Source organism: Bubalus kerabau, chromosome 3 (genome assembly GCF_029407905.1).
Source record: "Bubalus kerabau isolate K-KA32 ecotype Philippines breed swamp buffalo chromosome 3, PCC_UOA_SB_1v2, whole genome shotgun sequence".
Lineage (NCBI taxonomy): Eukaryota > Metazoa > Chordata > Mammalia > Artiodactyla > Bovidae > Bubalus > Bubalus kerabau.
This window is the reverse complement of record NC_073626.1, coordinates 97,370,928-97,390,816: the sequence shown is the minus strand read 5'-3', so window position 1 is coordinate 97,390,816 and position 19,889 is coordinate 97,370,928. Positions and strand designations below refer to the sequence as shown.

At 41.0% G+C, this 19,889-nt stretch overlaps 1 protein-coding gene across 9 annotated transcripts in view; it reads left to right on the top strand.

Annotated features, from left to right (window-relative positions):
• Positions 1 to 19,889, top strand: part of FMNL2 (formin like 2) — a 333,194-nt gene that overhangs the window by 124,452 nt on the left and 188,853 nt on the right. The window lies entirely within an intron of this gene.

Sequence of the window (19,889 nt, the reverse complement as noted above, 5' to 3'; positions counted from 1 at the left end):
CCATTTTGATGGAGGTTTCATTAACATGTTTTTGAGTAACACTGTTTACTTACTACCATATTTTGGTTTTGATTATGGGTAATTTTTTAGTGCCTAAAAAATGGAATTAGTTATTAAGCAGAGTCTGGTCAATGTCTGAAATAAATTAGAAGAGTTGTGGGCAAGAAACGAAGATGCTGTCAGAGTTGGACAGGGTAGGAGGTAACTTTGAGAACTTAAGACTTGTCTCTTCACTAATTAAGCAAACACTATAGGCTAGGTACTGTGCTAGGATCTAAAAAAATAAAGGTGAATACAGCACAGTTCTTCCTGGAGCTCATGATAAAATGGGGCGACAAACGTGAACAGATGCTTGCTTATTTACCTTTAAATTGAAGGATAGTTGATTTATAATATGTTTAAGGTATACAGCTGAGTGATTCAACTATATATATTTTTCATTACATTATTACAAGATACTGAATACAGTTCCTCTGTATTGCTTATCTTTTTTTTATATAGCATTGTATATCTGTTAATGCCAAAGGTGTAATTCATCCCTCCCTGCTGCTTTCCCCTTTGGTAATCATTAGTTTGTCTTCTGTGTCCTTGAGTCTGTTTTGTAAATAAGGTCGTTTGTGTCATTTTTTTAAACTAAAAATGCCACATATAAATGATATATGTGATATTTGTCTTTCTCAGATAATTTCTGGGTCCATCCATATTGCTACAGATGGCATTATTGCATTCTTTTTTACGACAGAGTACCATTCCACTGTGTATATGGTACATTTCCTCTTTATCCATTTAACACAGATACTTTTAAACATTACCATAATTGTAGTGGTGTAGATTGCTCCAAGATTCCCCACTGTTTTTGGGAGAAGTGATACAAGGAAGAAGTCTTAATGTTGATGTTAGTGAAAGGTACCCTAACTAGAGTGGTTCCTAGTTTTGAGTTTAGAGTTTTGTATCACTCCCCCTTACTCACACCTGTGACTTTAAATCTCTGAAAGTAGTGACAGTTACACACAGTTGGGAGTTTGTATTCAACTCAAGAGATCGCTCCACAGCTCTTTGTGGTGGGTGGATATAGGTCTGAGAGGATAGTATTTAGTAAAGGTCTTGGTAAGAAAAAAACGGTCGAAAGATGCTCTAGTTTTCTATTGCTGCTATAACAAATTGCCATAGACTTACTGCCTTAAAACAACACAACTTTATTATCTTACACTTACAGAGGTCAGAAGTTGGACATGGGTGTCCCTGGGCTGAAGTCAAGATGTTGGTGTTCCTTATGGAGGCTCTAGAGGAGAACTTGTTTCCTTGCCTCCTCCAGCTGCCACATTTCTTGGTTCTTGGCCTTGTTTCTCCATATGCAAAGCAAGTAACGTCAGGACGAGTCCTTCTCATGCTGTCATTTCTCTGGCCATGGTCTTGAAACGATGTCTAACTCTGGGCACTCATGTTGTAGATTGGGCACACGCAATAAGCTGAGATAGTCTCCCCATGTCAGGGTCCTTAACTTTAATCGTAACTTTAAAATCCCTTTCATCATGTAAGGTAACATAGTCACAGGTTCATGGGGATTAGAATGTAGACATCTTTGTCTATCAGAAAAGGAGGCCTGGGTTCCTTCTCCTGGGCTTATGGTTCTTAACCTGGGTGAATGGGCCTCCAGATTAATTTCCCTTCAAGTTTTTGTATCGCTGCCGTCATTGCTCGACCGTTGTCTTTGACAGGTCATTCCTTGGCTCAAAATACTGCTTGGCCAGGCACTCGGGTCACTGCACAGGAGGTCCTTCATCACCCTTTCCCATCCTGGTCTTTATCGAGAACTCGGTGTTCTGGTTGGATGTGTTCCTTTACCATGGCCTCTGTCCCCTGTTCTTTCTGCATATTCCTTTGCCTGTATTGTCCCTGCCAGACCAAGACATCCTCTTTTATTTTTGTCCATCCTTATAAAATCCTGCAACATTGGTCATCTTCATAATTACTATTATTTAATGTTTTTAAAATTTATTTCTTAATTTTAAAATTTATTTTGACTGTGCTGGGTCTTCGTTGCTGCACAAGCTTTTCTCTAGTTGCAGCAAGTGGAGGCTACTCTGTAACTGGCGGGTACAGGCTTCTCATTGTGGTGGCTTCTCTTGTGGAGTGCAGGCTCCGGTAGTTGTGGCACAGGGCTCCCCGGCTCTAGATATTGTTATTTAGTCACTAAGTCGTGTCTGACTCTTTCAACCCAATGGACTGTAGTCCACCAGGCTCCTCTGTCCATGGGATTTTCCAGGCAAGAATACTTCTCCAGGGGACCTTCCCAACCCAGGGATTGAACCTTCATCTTCTACATTGGCAGGCAGATTCTGTTCTGCTCAGCCACCAGAGAAGCCCTATTATTTAACTTTCGTGTGAGTGTGTTTATCTTCCCATCTACACTAGGGTGCTTCTCATCTAGACTAGGGTGCTTGTTAGAAAGGCATTGTCCTGGGACTCGCCCTCAGAGAGACTGATTGAATGGCCTGGGATGCAGCTCAGGAGTTTGGCTTTTAACAGACCCTGTGGGTGATGCTCATAGAGGCAGCCCGCACACAACTTGTGCCGGGAACTCGTTGAGAGCAGAGGTGAATGACCTGTCCTCCCATAGTGATGAACATCATGTTGTCCTTGTAGAGGAGATCATGATATTTTTTTGGGGGGGGGGGGAATGAATCCTGTTTTTTTGCAGGAGAGTTTGAATCTAAAGAGAAAGAGGATCTTATGGGAAGTGTATGATAGAGTTCAGGGCACCAAACGGTGCACCATCATTTTTGAAAGTTCAGTGAGGGACAGAGCCGGTCTGTGCACCCTGGTGGAAGTGGGTAAGATCAACAGTGATTTAGAAATAACCTGTTAAGATGGCAAAGTGGCCAAGCCTCTAGATTTACTATATTTAACTTTTCTGTGTTTCAGGGACCTAAAGTGACGTATCAAAAGCAGAAATTCTTTTGTGGAAAAGATTTGAAAAAGGGAAGATGGCTAATTCTTGGGAACTTGCAGAGGGAACTCTGTGCTTTTAGTGCCCTTTTCCATCACTAGTTCTTCTAGATGACTGGAATGCAAAGAATACCCCCAAATCTGAATTCCCACTGAACCAAGCATTTTTGGAATGAGGCCCTTCATGAATATGCCATGATTTTAATTTCTGCTTTTGTTAAGATTGAAATAGAGTCTTTGTTGTTTTACATTATTTCCTAGACCTCCTGGAGAGTTTAAGTCTGAGGGAGTGGATTTATTTTATGAGATTGATTTTTGCCTTTTCCCATTTTGGGGGATCTTATAGCAGGAACTGAAACTATTAACAAGCTTATGAAGCAGAAATATTTTTTTGTTTATTTTAGTGTTCTACTTTTCATTAATTTTCTATCAACTTTGTGGCCGAAAAGGAAGACATCAATTTTTATTGAGAGTAGAGCTTTAAATAGCTAGTTAATTTAGAGTTCCTCTTATAATAGGAGTCTTCCTATTATAAATAATTAAGTGAATTTAACCTGGACCAGAGGAGACAGAATTAAAAATAACAGATGTTTCTGTGAGCTCTAAGCTGCCACAGCAGTGATACACTTGAATTGGAAATTACCAGAATTTCCTTCTGCTTCACTGGTCACCAAACAAAACAGACGCATTATATTACTAGCTTTCATTTGAAGATTTGAAGAAGAAGAGCTTTAGTATAAGATGAATTGTGTTAGGCACTTTAATAACAATCTTTGATTCAATTTAAGCCAGTTTTGTATGTGCTGTCTAAATTTTAAAAATATTCCATAAATTAAGGCGTGAGAATTCCTTCTTTTTTCAGTGGGCTTATTTGCATATGTGATGATCATGTTCTCTTCAGTTGGTTCTGTGATGATGATTTCTGATTCTGATAGTGCTGATAACCATGTGGGACCAACAGGGGTGAGGAGTAGCACATGTGCTGTGCATCCAGAGCTAAATTAAAATATGGATAATTAATGTAATTATTTGCTTTCAAATGCTTTTTTTTTTTAAGTCGCAATTATGTGTGCAGTGTCCTTCCAGGTGAAATGAAAGAATGAAGGAAGTTACTACTATGTTGTTCGTGCATACATTATTTCTTCTGGATGGAAATCTGCATTTTTAACACACAGCTCGCAGTTAAAATTCACTCCTGTGTAAGCAAACCTAGGAATGATCAAGGTATTTTGGCTATGTATTGAAATAGAGTCAGTATTTATGTAGTATCTTGATAATTTAGAGGAGAGCCATATATAGTAATACTGTGTGAATCACATAACTTTAAATTTCTCAGTAGCTACTATAAAGGATAAAAGACAGTTGAAATTAATTTTAATGATGTTAAAAGTCCAGATTTTTGGTCTTTTAATTGTTTATTAATATAAATAATGCCAATATAAAAATATTATTTCAACATGTGCTCAGTATACAAATTACAAATGAAGTTTTACATTAAAAAAATACTAACTTTTCAAAATCTGTTGTTTGATTTACTCTTAAAGCACATTTCAATTTGGATGTTAAATTTTCATTGGAAACACTGGATCTTTAGACTACAAAATGCAGAGTTGGGAAAGTAGTCACATACTGAAGTTGCCCAATAACTGAAGTGAACATCTGTTTTAAATTTGAATTAAAAAGTAACGTTAAAAATTCAGTTCACCAGTCCCTCTAACCACATTTCAAGCAGTAGCCGCATGTGACTAGTGGCTACTGTATTGAACAGCTCAGATTTAGATGTTGAGACAAGACTTTATGCACCTTCAGTATTTAAAAAATTGAAGATGGTATGTTGGAATTCTCTAGGTAAGGATACTGGAATGGGTAGCCATTCCCTTCTCCAGGGGATCTTCCCGATCTGGGGATCGAACCTGGGTCTCCTACATTGCAGGCAGATTCTTTACTGTCTGAGCCACTCGGGAAGCCCAGTAATTATAAAAATGAATGCCTGTGTATTTGTAATGGACAATTAAGAGAAGTGCGGGCTAGAGCAGTGCTTGTCCAATAGAGCTTTCCATGATGAAAATGCTCTATATTGGCACAGCTCAGTAAGCCCTGTGCAGCTTTTGAACACTTGAAATGTGGCAGTGCAACTAGAAACTATATTTTCGTTTTAATTAGTTCAAAACTAGATAGCCACATAGATGGAGCTGGTGGCTGCCATATTGGCTAGAACTGCAGAAAGTTTCATAAAGGAGCATGTATTAACAGAGACAGTGAGAAAAGAACAAGATATTACTGAGTGGGGACTAGCATAGACCAGTGCTTCTCAGACATTAGTGCACATTGCAATTATAGGAGGATCTTGGAAAAAACAAACCACCTATATTCAGGCTTCCCATGTGACAATGATAAAGAATCCACCTGCCAATATAAGAAGTGCAAGAGATGCAGGTTTGATCCCTGGGTCAGAAAGATCCCCTGGAGTAGGAAGTGGCAACTCACTCCAGTATTCTTGCTTGGAGAGCTATTCCATGGACAGAAGAGCCTGGCGGGCTACAGCCTATGGGGTTGCAAAGAGTCGGACACAACTGAGCATATATTCAGCTACCACATCCAGACATGCTCATTTAATTGGTGTAGGCGACCTAGTTATTAGAATTTTCCGAAGCTCCTCAGGAGCAGATCTGTGCTGGCTTTTTGTAAATTTGTTTTCTCTTCATATCATACAGAAATTTGTTAGACACAAGCACAAATAAAGAAAAAAACCAAATCAGTACCTGCTGTTTTCTACGTTCTTAAGACTACTGAATACCTGCTCCTTTTGGATCATACAGAACCCTGGGCATTAGACAGAAGAGAAGTGATTCCCATTTGGCTAATAAGAAGAGACCCAAAGGTCAGCTCACTTGCTGAGAGCCACACAGCTGGGGGGCCGAATGTCATGGCTTCAACCTGGATCTCGTGTTTCTGCCACCACATAAGCAGAGCAATATAGAGTATCCAGCTTCCTCCAGTTTGTGGCTTGTTTTCTCTCTCTTCATAATAGAGCCCTTGTGCTTGGATTTATAAAGAATGTTTCTTTTGATATTCAGGAAAAAAAATCTCATTAACAATTGGATGTTTGTAGTCCCTACAGATTCATGATCCTCTAAAGAGCACTGTGCTGGGTGTTGGGAGATCTCTGCTCTTTTCCTGTTACAACATATGAGCTTGGTGACCTTGAGGCAACCAGCTAGTTAGTTGGTGCATCTGATTTCTAGTTGCCAGAACAGGAATGATCAAACCTACCTGTTTTATAACTTATAGAATTGTTGTGAAAAAAGTCATCGCCCTGAATAAAAGACTATACTTCTGGAAATTATACTTGAAATACTTATGAGAGTAAGATGTTTTTTCCTTGACTCTTTTTAAATAACTAAGAGCATTTTTCATATGGCAGATGGGAATTAACCTTCACACCACCTTGGGAACAGCACTTATTACCCCATCTTACTATTGAAGAAATTGATGTTCAGTGATGCGCATGGTCACGCATTTTAGGAGAGGCAGAGCTGGGATCTGAACCAATGGGCTCTTGCTCCAAAGCTTGCAGTAACATCTGCTCCAAAGGCATATCCTTGTGGCCCGAGTGCAGTTTGCCTCCTGTGTTCCATATCAGTGGTACCAAGAGGTGGCAAGATTCATTAGTGACTTTGAAGTTCTTTTGCTTAGGCTTGGAAGAGACGGTGACTATTTCCTCAGTCTCAAGTAAACTGTGAGTAAAAACGGCTTTGGAAAATACTGCTGTTCATGTGTCTCTCACTTGAAGAGCAGTGAGCTTGCTGTGCAAAGGCAGCTTTGAGACTGTCTTCTTCTATTAGGGAGATACCAGTACCATTCATCCAGAGTTTAGTTTGAATTGAATTAGTTAATAAATAATTGAATAATTTCCATTCTCTCTGGCTCCTTCTTCCTTGAAGAAGAGTATTTTAAATCTAAAATTAGGTATTTGATTTTTATGATGGTTAAAGTTCAAATATGTGTTTTCTTTCCCCTCTCTTGCTTTAAGCAGACTTATTTGAAAATTTTTTTTTTCTTTTTTTACTGATTGCTGAGTCCTTTTGTTATCTTCTTCTTTGGCTAGCTTTTAAACATGTTCTTCTTTTAGCCTTATAATTTTTCTAAAAACTTGAGGCAAACATTTCTTATTTGGCTCCCATTTGCTGAGTATGATCATTTTCAAGGTTTCTGTCACTCCTTGGGAATGCATCTTTATGAACTGAACTTTGTCCACTTCAGTGAAATTGTTTGGGGGAAAAGGGAGCAGAATACACTTTCTGGAAGGTTTCTCCTGGCATTTGCCTGTTGATGAGCTTTTAGTATTTCCATGTCACTGTCCTGTCCCTAGAGGATAACCCTGGATCTTAGCGCACACTTGATTGAGTGTAAAATGAGTTAGCACAAATGAAGTGGAAACAGATTGGTCTACAAGGAGGGGGTTCAGATGCTAAGTCCTCTAGTTCAGTGAGGTTGAGAGCATTTCCCTAAGAGCCGCTCTGGGTATTGCCTGTCCTATTTCGTAGAGAAATAAGCTACTGTGTGCATGCCGTCTCTGTTTATGCCCTTGACATTTGTGCTGTTTTGTGGGAGGGAGTGCAAAAAAAAAAAGTACCCTTATCTCTGGCCTCAGGAAGCTTATAGAATTAGGAAAATGACTTTATTTTCTAGACACTCACCTACCTCCTCACTGCTAGGCACAAGATGTACAAAGATTTAAAAAGAACCACAAACTCTACCCTCTTTGAGTAAGCAGCTTAGTAGAGAAGTCCTCCATGACTTGTGTCACAGTGTGATGAGTACAACCATAGAAGTGTGAACAAGAACCAGCAAGGGCTCATGGCACAGAGCCAGAGATCAGCTGTCAAGGAAGTTGGGGAGGCGTCACAGAGGAGGAGCTGGGCAGACTTGTGGGACAGGGCGTTTTGGAGAGATGAGTACCATGTGCAAAGGCACTGAGGTATGAGACAGTCTGATGTGTTGGAGAACGGACTGCAGGAGAAGGGAAAACTGTAAGTATTACTCTGTATCTGCTGGGCAGTACAGAGGACCCCAAAGCAGAACTAGCTAGGTTTGGCAGTACACAGCTGGGATGTTCCAGGTTAGCAGGCTACAAGGACTAAGTGGTTCAAGTTGGATAAAGGCATAGTATAGGAAGGAATCCAGGGGGATGAGGGGAGACATGTGACTCTTTTAGTATCCTGAATGAGACTTTCAGATATGAGTCCAAATATGGTGTTATGAGAAGGGGGCGACAGAAAATGAGATGGTTGGATGGCACCACTGATTGAATGGACCTGAGTTTGAGCAAACTCTGGGAGACAGTGAAGGAGAGAGAGAAGCCTGGCATGCTGCAGCCCATGGGGTTGCAAAGAGTTGGACATGACTGAGCGACTGAACAACAAATGGTGCTATGTTTTGATTGTTTTTGCTCCTCTTTGAGGACATATTTTACTTTAACCCCAGTAATTATGCCAGATTGTGACAATGGATCTGTTCTCCCCTTGCCCAAATTAAACAGTTTGCATAGTGAATAGAAGGCTCAGCATTGTCAGCTGGAAGTACTTGCTTCTCTTAAGAAAGGTCACAATTCCTCCGTGGAAGAACAATGGCAACACACTTGTCTTAATGTACGGGCACCAGGACACTGGTGGCCTTATAGCCACAGCAAAAGTAAGGGGTTCCCTGGAATTTCCTTTCCATTCTGGGAACATGGAGATATGATTAGAAGACTGTCCTTCATGAGAGCATCAGTGAATGATGGAGATGAGGGTTTGCGACAGGGACCAAATGATTGCTGGGAAAGTTGCTAGATAGAGTATTATGGTTTGTTGTTTCAAGAAGCAGCTTGATGATGTGGAAAAAAGCACTGGACAAGGATTGGAAACCTTGGGATTTAATCCTCATTTTATTCTAACTAGTCCCATGACCTGGGTCTTTCTGAACCTTAATTTCCTAGTGGGCTTCCCTGTTGGCTTAGTGATAAAGAATCCTCCTGCCAGTGCAGAAGACCCAGGTTTGATCCCTGGGTTGGAAAGATCCCCTGGAGTAGGAAATGGCAAGCCATTCCAGTATTCTTGCCTGAAAAATCCCCTGGACAGAGGAGTCTGGCAGGCTATAGTCCATGGGGTCACAAAAAGTCAGACACGACTAAGAAGGCACAATGACGACGAATTTTCTAGTAGACAAATGAGGAAAATGGAGTTGGAAGAACTGGAAAGATTCTGGAAGGCTGGAAAATGACACAGTACTTGACAGTCCATGAGCCCTGACTGCCTCCTGTCATTTGGCACCTCCATCTGGCCGCCCTTTACATCCTCCGCCCTGTGATGAGGGAGGGGCTGTACTTCTCAGTGGGCCAGGGCTGGGCCAGCTTTGAGGGGACTCCTGTCATTCTGCAAACCTTTAGAGAAAACATTTTCACTATCAGCAAAACTTCATTTCTTTAGTTTATTTTCTCTTTAGGATTTTCTTGAAGTGAGTCGCTCATTCGTGTCTGACACTTTGTGACCCCATGGACTATACAGTCCATGGAATTCTCTAGGCCAGAATGCTGGAATGGGTAGCCTTTCCCTTCTCCAGGGGATCTTCCCAACCCAGAGATTGAACCCAGGTCTCCCGCATAGCAGGTGGATTCTTTACCAGCTGAGCCGCAAGGGAGACGGAGACAATTTCCAAGAAGAGTTTGGAATTCTCTTTTCTCCCTTAACCCTTTATAGCCTCTCTGTCGCCAGTTACCACTTCAGCTCTTAAGTAATGCTAGATACAGTCTGGACCACTTTGGATTGAGTCATCAAGCCGGGAGTCTGGATTTGAAGTGTGGACCTCAAGTCACCTGATGAAATGAAAATGGCATCAGGCCATTCTGATAACACTTGGCCCCCTTTGGCCTTCTCCCTCCTAAGATATCTCAAGTTTTCCTGAGCATTGAGGGGCAGTTGGGAAAGAAGATGGTGGTGTAGACAGCCCAATGACTGTGGTATTCTGAAACTCTAAGCATGATAAATTCTTAGAGTTCCTCCTTTGTACTTGACAGAAGAGATCTTCTGTTCTCAGCTTGACCCAAAGAAGCATAGCAACATCTGCTGTTCACTCCAGGTGCTGTAAGCCGGAGGCCAGAAGGACTGGTCACATCTTTTTGTAGAGTTGGGTTGGTGCCGGTGATTCTGTGGCTTCTCTTTTTGAGTATCATCAGGCTGCTCGGATTTTGTGTCTGAAGTTTCTGGTGCTGCTGAAGATCATTCCTTTTTCCTCTGTCCTGCTGCCTGCAGCCTGGGAAGCCTCACATAGAGCCAAGTGGGGGCTGCTCCTGCCATGAGAGAAGTCATAGTGTTCTTATGCTTAGCCTCTCCCTGTGTTTACTTCTTCCCCAGACTGATATCACCTTAGCTTAACCCCTGAGGAAGCCTGGTGTCTGGGCAAAAATCTCACTTCTCATTTTTTCCTGGTAACTTGGCTCTTTTTTTTCTTTTCCCTAAGCAGAGCTGGGATCATGGACTTTGCCCATCCACCCCACCATCCTGCTCTTTTTTTCCTGGAAGTGCCAAAACATTTCTCTCTGTGCTGAACCTGCTCATCAGTAATTCTTGATGGATTGTCGTTCCTTTTGGCAAACTGAAATTATAAAAACACAAAAGTCTCAAAATAGATGTAACCAGACTCCTCAGACTTAATAAAGACCACATGTGCTCACACTTGGGATTGAGTTTGTTCTGTTTGGTAAGCGGTACTTCTCCCACTCTCTGGCCCTTCCCTGCCTCCTTTTCTGCACATGGAGACTGACAGAGCTTCTCCCATGATTCATCCTGTATAGTTAGGCTGCATCTTTTTTGATCCTGGGCACCCTGTTCTGATTGTATACGCTCTTTAAAGAACTGTCTATGCAGACGTTATTTTGTTTGCCAAAGTTGTTAACAGTGTAGGGTCTATTCTGGTTGGCATTTCTTAGAGAGCTGTGGTCTTTTTCCAGTGTGTGCTTGTGCACACAGTGGGTTTTTGCCATGCAGCATTTTACTTCTTGGTGAAAGGTGGTGCAGGCCAGTAGCATGCTTTTATTGGGCTCTCAATGTGTGCCTGGCACTGTGCTCAGCTATGTGTTTTAGCTCAGTTAATCCTCAAAATAACCTTATTTCATGGGTACTTTCATCACCATCATCCCATTTTCCCAGTAAGGAACTCAAAGCACAGAGAGGTTGAGCTGCATGCCCAAGGTGCCATGTCTGGTGATCTGGATTCTAAACCCAGGCAGTTAGTCTCCAGAACCCCTGCTCCCAGATCTACACTGCTGCTCTTAAATTGCTAACCCAAGTGATCATGCAAGGATTGATTTAGCCTCTGACTGAGGAGCCATAGAAGAGTCATGGCTTTGATTTAACAGTGATGTCTTTATTTGAGAGATTGTGCAGAATTCTGACTTCATTACTTCCCTTGACACCTTGCATTAACAAGTAAACTTCCCCTGATATATTCCTGCCTAGTTTCCTCAAGAGAGGATTTGTTTGGTTCTAGAACAATGCTATCCAATTCAGGAACCACCAGCCTTATATAGCTATGGAGCATCGAAATGTGGCTGGTTTAACTAAAGAGCAGCATTTTCATTTCATTTCACTTTTAATTAAATTTTGAAACAGATAAACTATGTTTGAACCAACTTGAGTATGTAAATCTGCCCTATTTCAACTGGATCTTTTGTGACATTTAAATATAAGTATATCTGATAAAAATTTAGCATCTGGGTTGGAATATGTTCTAAGTGTAAAATATACTCAGGATTTGAAAACAAAGTTTGCATTCTTTTTCGTATTGTATCATTAATAGTTTTTATATTGGTTACATGTTTAAATAATATGTCTTCCTTAAACCAACATATCTAAAATGTTGTTATTAAAATTGATTTCACTTCCTTTTTACTTTTTGATGTGGATACTGGTGAATTCAGTTCTATTTGTGGCTCACCTTATAATTCTGCTTGGCAGTGCTCTTTTGAATCATAGATGTGAATGTTCCTCGATAGAATAATACTTTTGCTAAAGTGAGTGCTTGAAAGATGGTGAATGGGTAATTTGCTGGTGGCAGCTGCCTGTGACAATTGATTCAGTGGGGAGAGCTAATGTAACATGAGTTTGTTGAAGTTGGTATCTTATTTTAGGGTACAGATGCAATAATAATGATATATAATAAGCTGGGCATCACATTCACAATGCTTTATGGCCTTTGAATAAATTACCACTTGGAATATCATGTGATGAGATGAAGGTGGTGAAAAATTGACATGAGTCAATTACTCTTTCAGTCGAGAGGAGTTTTCCATTTTTGCTGAATTTCACTGTAGCACCTGATTTGTTTTTCTTTCCCTTTGACCAGATTTGACAATTAAATGTATGAAGCTCTCATGGCCAGCCTCTTCTGCCTGCTCCGGCCTTCTCCCCTGCTGTTCACCAATTCTGTTGTGATCTGAGGAGCCCTACACACATGCCATTTCAGACCTGCTGTTGTGTGTGACACCTAAAAGGCAGGCAGCATCTCTTGAATCAAAATTGAGTGTGTTGCCTTGGGAAGCCACACTCCCTATGTGATGACACAGAGCTGCCTCTCCGCCCCTCCTCCATTACCCTCAATGCTGGCTACTCTTCTCTAGCGTCTTGGTCAGTATTTCTTTTTCCGCACTCCCTCTAAATGTTTGTATGCGTTGTATACACTCTTCTCCCCCAGTTCATTTCTGTCTCTTTCTCCACCATTCCTGAGCGTTCCTCTGCACGCTCATGGCCTCAGCTTCTCTTGCCTGGGTTCTGAGTAGCTGGTCAAACTGGGAAGAAGTGCTGAACTTCATGTGTCCTTGTACTCCTCTTGAAGGGACCAGTAGTTACAAATTCTGTGCTTAATTGATCATGCAATTTAGAGTCAGAAAATACATGTTCTAATTTTTCTTACTACTTTTTTCTTCTCATAATCTTTTATTTTTGCTTTTAATGTCTCAGTCCTTGAATTTCTTCCATTGTAAAATGGGAGCAGTATAAGCATCCAGAGAATTTCCCAGAGCAGCATAGCATCGTCCTAGAGAACCACAGTGAATCTGTGATGCACTGTGCTTGGCTCTGTGCTGAATTACAGATGAGTTACCTGCTGTTGGATTTGAAACAGTACATTAAACGGAGACACTGGATTTGCTGAGTTTATTCCTATGAAAGCTTTTTGAAAATGAATGTCTTAATTTGTCTGTTTCCTTCCTCTTTTCTACCCTTATGCTTGCTTTGTGTCTGCATTATTGCTTTCATGATTGCTTTAAAACTTTCAAATAACTTGAATAACTCAGCATTAAGGATAACCTGTTCCATCCTTTCTTGTAGAGGATGAACGTGGCTATTTGAGAGGTGGGTGGTGTCTGAGGTTGAATAATGCAGTGTGTAGGGCATATACTTGGAAAGTGGAGGCTTGGATTCAGTTTTCATTTTTGCCTATTTAGTCATGGTATTAATTGAGCATGTTCCTTAATTTGAGATCATGTATATCTCCCTTAGAACAGGTCTGTTATGTTGTAATTGGTCAATATACATTAGCCATTATTATTGGCTGTTTTCTTACTTGAGGATTTAGAGGACAGTATTTAAAAGATTGTTGTCTATGACTTGTCAACCGTAGTTGATAACTAGGACATTTGTTTTAGGTCTTAAGCAGAGCAAAAACTGGTAAAGATGGAAATACTATCTATAAAGGAGATTGAAATTTTCTCTTTTCCTAGTTTCAGTCAGTTCAGTTCAGCTCAGTAGTGTCCAGCTCTTTGCGACCCCATGAATCGCAGCATGCCAGGCCTCCCTGTCCATCACCAACTCCCGGAGTTTACTCAGACTCACGTCCATCGAGTCAGTGATGCCATCCAGCCATCTCATCCTCTGTCATCCCCTTCTCCTCCTGCCCCCAGTCCCTCCCAGCATGAGAGTCTTTTCCAATGAGTCAACTCTTTGCATGAGGTGGCCAAAGTACTGGAGTTTCAGCTTTAGCATCATTCCTTCCAAAGAGATCCCAGGGCTGATCTCCTTCAGAACGGACTGGTTGGATCTCCTTGCAGTCCAAGGGACTCTCAAGAGTCTTCTCCAACACCATAATACTCTGTAATGAAAAAATACCCATCAACCAGTTTTCCTCCTAGGACCATAATGAATACATAGTTCTGCCAATACAGTCTCACAATGACACTTCTAGAGTCCCTTTGCAAGCTTAATTCCAGATTTATATGTAGGATTTGAATTGTATTATGGAATTAAAGTGATTTTAATGGTCATATATAGTTCCAGGAAGGAGTGAATCTTATTTTCTGGTTATAACGTGAATTGGAGACCCAAGTTAGCTAATTTGACATTGAGTTAGAGAAAGTGTAACATATACAATTCTCATTCGAAAGGGGGAACAGAGCAGTAACTTCAGAGCTGCATGTTCTTTTAATGAAGGCTGTTAATGTAATTGTTTTTTCAAAGTGGAGGATTGGCTTCCTACTAACAGTTAGCTGGCCTTGTCCTTGATTTCTCATAGTATGACCAAACCCTGTTCTGTGGAAGTGTTAGAGAATGTTTGGCTTCACATAAGAGACCTCCCTTTCATGTTTAAAGAGGCAAAGAATGTAACTAAGTTGTTCGAAAGATTTAATTTCCCAAGCTGTGCCATTAAAATAAAAGAAAGAAAAGAAAAGAGAGAGCATGCAGAGAAGTCCTGGAGGCTGTTGTCTTAGTTTTATCTGAGCGGCCTTTCATTTTTGCCCTTTGTACCATTTGAACATCCAAGGGATCTGAGTCTAACTCCCTGGGCGATTTGGGACCACATTCTGCCTTTGGGAAAATGCAGTTACAAATCATGTTCTTCGCTAAACAAAGTGAGGCTGTTCAGCCCCTCATTTTGATCCTCTGAGGAGTGAGAGGCTGTTTACATTGAGCAAGTAAGATATATTTATTCTTCTTGACAAAGAAAGGCAAATTATTTACCAGAAAGCTCTTTAGTTTCCTGTACCTGGCACTTGACTGCAGGGTGCCTTAAAAAAGCAAGGGACCAAAAATAAGCAAAAGAATGAGCTCTTAGTACAGTCCATGTGGGGGTGTGGGGTCTGCGCTGGGGTCTGAAGCCGCCCTGCTCCAGAGCTGGAGCCAACATTTGTTTCCTTGTGGTTAGATTTAGAAACTTTTAACCCTGCCTTCTCACACTCCCTGAAATTTATAAATAGGAACCTTTTATTATGCCGGATCACTTGGAGGCCAGTTATTAGCTAGTTTGAGGTTCCAGATGATGATATTTTGGAAAACAGTATTCTGTTTATGACATTGTCAAGGCCTTTCTTTGAGACAAGATGAGACACATCTTGGCGTGTGTCTTATAACTCTGCAGTTCTCAAACTTAGCTGCGTAATAGGTGCCCTCTGGGGAGCTTTTGAAATTGGCAAATACCAGGCTGAACCCTATGCTGAACCCATGTTGACTGAATCACAGCCTCAGGAGTGGGACCTGGGCATTGAGATTTCTGAAAGTGCCCCTGAGGATTCCAGAGCACAGCCAAATCTGAGAAGGTCATCAGACCTGCTCTCATCTAGACTGGGTTGTGCACTACCCACTGGAAGAAGGATGAGTTTCCTTTCAAACACAAAGTGACGGTATAATAGTGACTGCTGCTGCTGCTAAGTCGCTTCAGTCGTGTCCAACTCTGTGCGACCCCAGAGACCGCAGCCCACTGGGCTCCCCCGTCCCTGGGATTCTCCAGGCGAGAACACTGGAGTGGGTTGCCATTTCCTTCTCCAATGCATGAAAGTGAAAAGTGAAAGTGAATTCGCTCAGTCGTATCGGACTCTTAGCGACCCCATGGACTGCAGCCTACCGGTCTCCTCCGTCCATGGGATTTTCCAGGCAAGAATACTGGAATGGGGTGCCATTGCCTTCTCCAGTCTTAGGATAATATGGTCTGGCTAAGTGATTTCATCACTCTGATCAGCCTGGCCTTTCGATGTTCCAGTAGTGGAGGCTTTATGAATCAGACATATTTAGTGAAATAGAAACCTCCCAGTGGTGTCCTGAAATGTCTTCAGGTACCTGGTTTAGTATCTTCTGTTGTTGTTCAGTCGCTAAGCCATGTCTTGACTCTCTACGACCCCGTGGACTGCAGAGCACTGGGCTGCCCTGTCTTCCAGAGTTAGCTCCAACTCATGTGCATTGAGTCAGTGATGCCGTCCATCATTAGTATCTTCTAATTCCTGATGATAGAAAATCAATAGGCTCTTGATGTCCAGTTAGTGCATGTGAAACCAGTTCCATCACCTGTACCTCAATTTGTGCTCTTTTGTACAGGTCCGCATCTCTGTATTGGTACGTATTTCGGATTAAAAGCTTCAGGAAAGTTTTTCTTTTACAGTAATTCATTGGTGGGCAGAGCCTGGCCAAACTGAGCTGTCCTGGCAGTCACCCTGACCTCAGCTAAAGTCAGGCTACCTACAGCCTTGACTTGTCTAACTTAGTGTGCATTGTTTCTGCTATGTTTTGTCTACTGTTTTAACCCAGGCCCCAGTGTAAGGATTAAAGAGGACCTCGTGCTGTTTGTTACTTTACTAAATTCTGAAAGAATTGTGAATTCTGAATTACTTTTGACTCAGATAAGGGATCGTGGATGTGCTGTGTCATGGTTATACCATTCCTAGAGTCTCCTTTGTAGTCACATGGTTTGCTTATGCATTCTAACTCTGCTGCTGATCATGTAACTTAGGGCAAGTTGCTTGACCTTTTTGAGCCTCGGTTTCCCATCTATAAAGAGGTGCAAATGATGGTATCTGCTTCTGGGGCGATTGTGAAGATGAAGAGGAATAATGTACATAGAGTTTTAAAAATAGATGTTTCAGGAAGTTAAAAATACCGCAAGTTCCCCCTTGGGGAACTATGATGGTCTGTGGTAGAGCCTTCTTCTCGGTGTGGGTCCACTGTGTGTTGTCATGAGACCCAGTGAAGTATTTTTTCCCCAAGCTGTTGATAAAGATTGGGCTTCCCTTGTGGCTTAGCTGGTAAAGAGTCTGCCTGCAATGCTGGAGAGCTGGGTTCGATCCCTGGGTTGGGAAAATTCCCTGCAGAAGGGAAAGGCTACCCACTCCAGTATCCTAGCCTGGAGAATTCCATGGACTGTATAGTCCATGGGGTCCCAGAGAGTCGGACACAACTGAGCGACTTTCACTTTCTTTCACTTCATCAAGATTGGGTCTTGGAATCTAAGTAGTAGGTAGGTAGTTGGTCGTGATCTTATGACTTGTATAGGAAAGGAATATAGTAATCGAATAAAAAGAACTTATGCCTTGCATAAAGTCAAGGCGATTTTTGTGTGTGAATTTTTTTTTTTTAATGTCTATACATTTGTATATGTGTGCTTTGAGTCACTGCCCTTCAGTTGTGGGAACGGCACACAGAGGATCCAGGAGTCCCCCAAATACTGTTTATGGTCTGCTTCTTGATAATTTACCGAGGTGTGTAATACACAGTACTCACATGGTGGTTCAGAGAATTGAGAAAATTGTGGGGATATTATGCGTCAAAGTTCCTTGGGCTTACAATATCCAAAAAAATCAAGGCCAAAGATTGCATTTTGTTTCTGTCTGAATAGTTGCTTTCGTTCTTTATTTCATACTGTGTGTGTGCAGACCAAGCATTGAAAGGTCTCCATAGAAAATATTGACATTACTTCTCTGTTAGGAAACTCTTAGTGTAAGAAAGGCACATACTGAATTTCTTGGACCATGAATATTTGTGGATTTTATCCCATTTGGGATTTTCTGCCCCTCAGGAGTTTGTTTCATCAGAGGCCAAATTTACTTAAAACCAAACCAAGAAACTGTCTTGCTCTTGTCTCATCTTGCTTTCCTAAGCAGAATGTCATCTGGTGGTCATGCCCTGTGCCACTCTATTCCGACATCAGGAAAGGCCCTTGGCTCTGTGACTCACAATTGTTTTTTATCGAATGTTGGTTGAAGAGTTGTTCCTCTCAATGCAAATCATTTTAATTGAATGGAAAACGAACTTAAGTAATTTGATATAATTAAGATGCAGTCAGCACTTATTTCAAATGAATGTGTAGGCTGAGCTTTGTTGATGAACGCTAATGACTATTAATTCGGTCTGAGTGGAGCTATATATTAATGGCTGTGGAGATTTTACTTTACAGTGCTTGATCTGAAGGCCTGAAAGCGGAGGAAAGCAGTCACATAGCCATTTGAAGGGGGTGTTAGTGTTGTCTTATGTGTATCATTGAGTTGATTGCAAGGATTTTTGTCTTTTTTTTGGAGGCCACGTCCCTACAGCTTACTGTTTATGGGCAGGTGATTTAATCTTTTGAAATTGATTTGCTTATCTATAAAATGAAGAAAACTGTATGTAAATAATTCACCTTAAATAATTATGTTAAGATGAGTAAGTTAAATCATTTTCAAAACTTAATACTATTCAAGTGTAAAGTGCATGGTGATAAGAGTACTAGAATTTTTGAGGTAGGGTCTGTATCTGAGTCATCGTCGCATCCATATAAAGTACAAGCTATATGTCTTGTAGCTGTTGAGTAAATTCTGGGATGTTAGTTTGCCTCTGAATGACTCTGAAAGCTGTTAGTTTTATTTCTTTGTAAATTTTAGATGTGAATATTGAGAGGATGAGGATAGATGTTCAGCCTCTTAGACTGAGGTGTTGAAACTGAAAGGCTCAATCTTAGATTTAACATCATGGGTGATTATACATTTTTAGTAAGGCCAGCTATCTGTTGAGTGGGGTGCCTGCCATATCATGGTTTTCAGGGTTGGAGTAGTCCCTTCTCTTTTATGAACACAATGATAATTCATTTCAAAGTTTTTGCCTTAAATGGTATCCTAAAGAGCCTGTGAATGATGTCAACAACATGACTTCCTTTCAAAGAGTCTTTGGTGGCAGCTGGTTGAAATACCCAAGCTTGCACCATTCTAGGAATGACTGTCCTTAAAGGATCAGCTATCTTTACTCTTTGGTGATATATTTTTATTAGCCATTTGTGTTTGTTTTCTATATATTTTCCCATAAAAGTATCCCCAACATTTTATAGATGAGGGATGGACTTTGACTTGCACAAAGGTCATCCAGACTCTAAGAATTCTCCACTCAAGACCAAACACCCTGCCAGAAGTTAGTGTCTGACAGATGTTTATGGGGTTTTTGAGAAATAATAATTGTGCTGACCATGAAATCCTCACCTCTAAGCAATAAGAGCTCTTGGGAGCAGGTCTGGGCTGAGAGGTGAGTCCCTTGTCTGACTAATTTGGAGGCAGGATTTCCTATTTGGGAAGTTGCATTGATCATCTGGATCCTGACCTTTCGCAGTCTTCAGACATCAGAATTATAAACACTGTTTAGTTCCCAAAACATGGAAATACCCCTGGTTAGACACAAAAAGTATGGGAATGTTTTAAGTTTTCTGAAAAGTATATGGCAAAGTAGCTTGATAACCCTCCCTAGTCAGAAAGTTGGTCATATTGATCCTGCACAATTAAGAAAAATATTTTGCTGCCTTGGTTAACAGGGAATATTGGCTGATTGTGAGCTCCTTAAATCCACAAAAACTTACTAGAGAAAAGTTAACTCATCATTAGCTTTCACTTGTGGAACTGAAATTTTTCTTGGTAAATTCTGAGATGGCTGGGAGCTAAAGGAATATCTGTGTGAACTAGGAAAGTCTCTTCATCATCTGTAAAATGAGGCGTGGGGGTTAGATGACCTTTGAGAAATCTTCAACTATGGTGTCCAGATTCTGCTCTTGGGCTACCCACCTTGTCTCAAACTTGGGTTTTGATTCTTTGAATCCTTTCAATTTTGCTTCCTGTTGGTCTGAGATCATGACAAATCAGGGTCTTTAAAAAAAAGATAACAAATAAGATGAGTCTTGAGCAGATT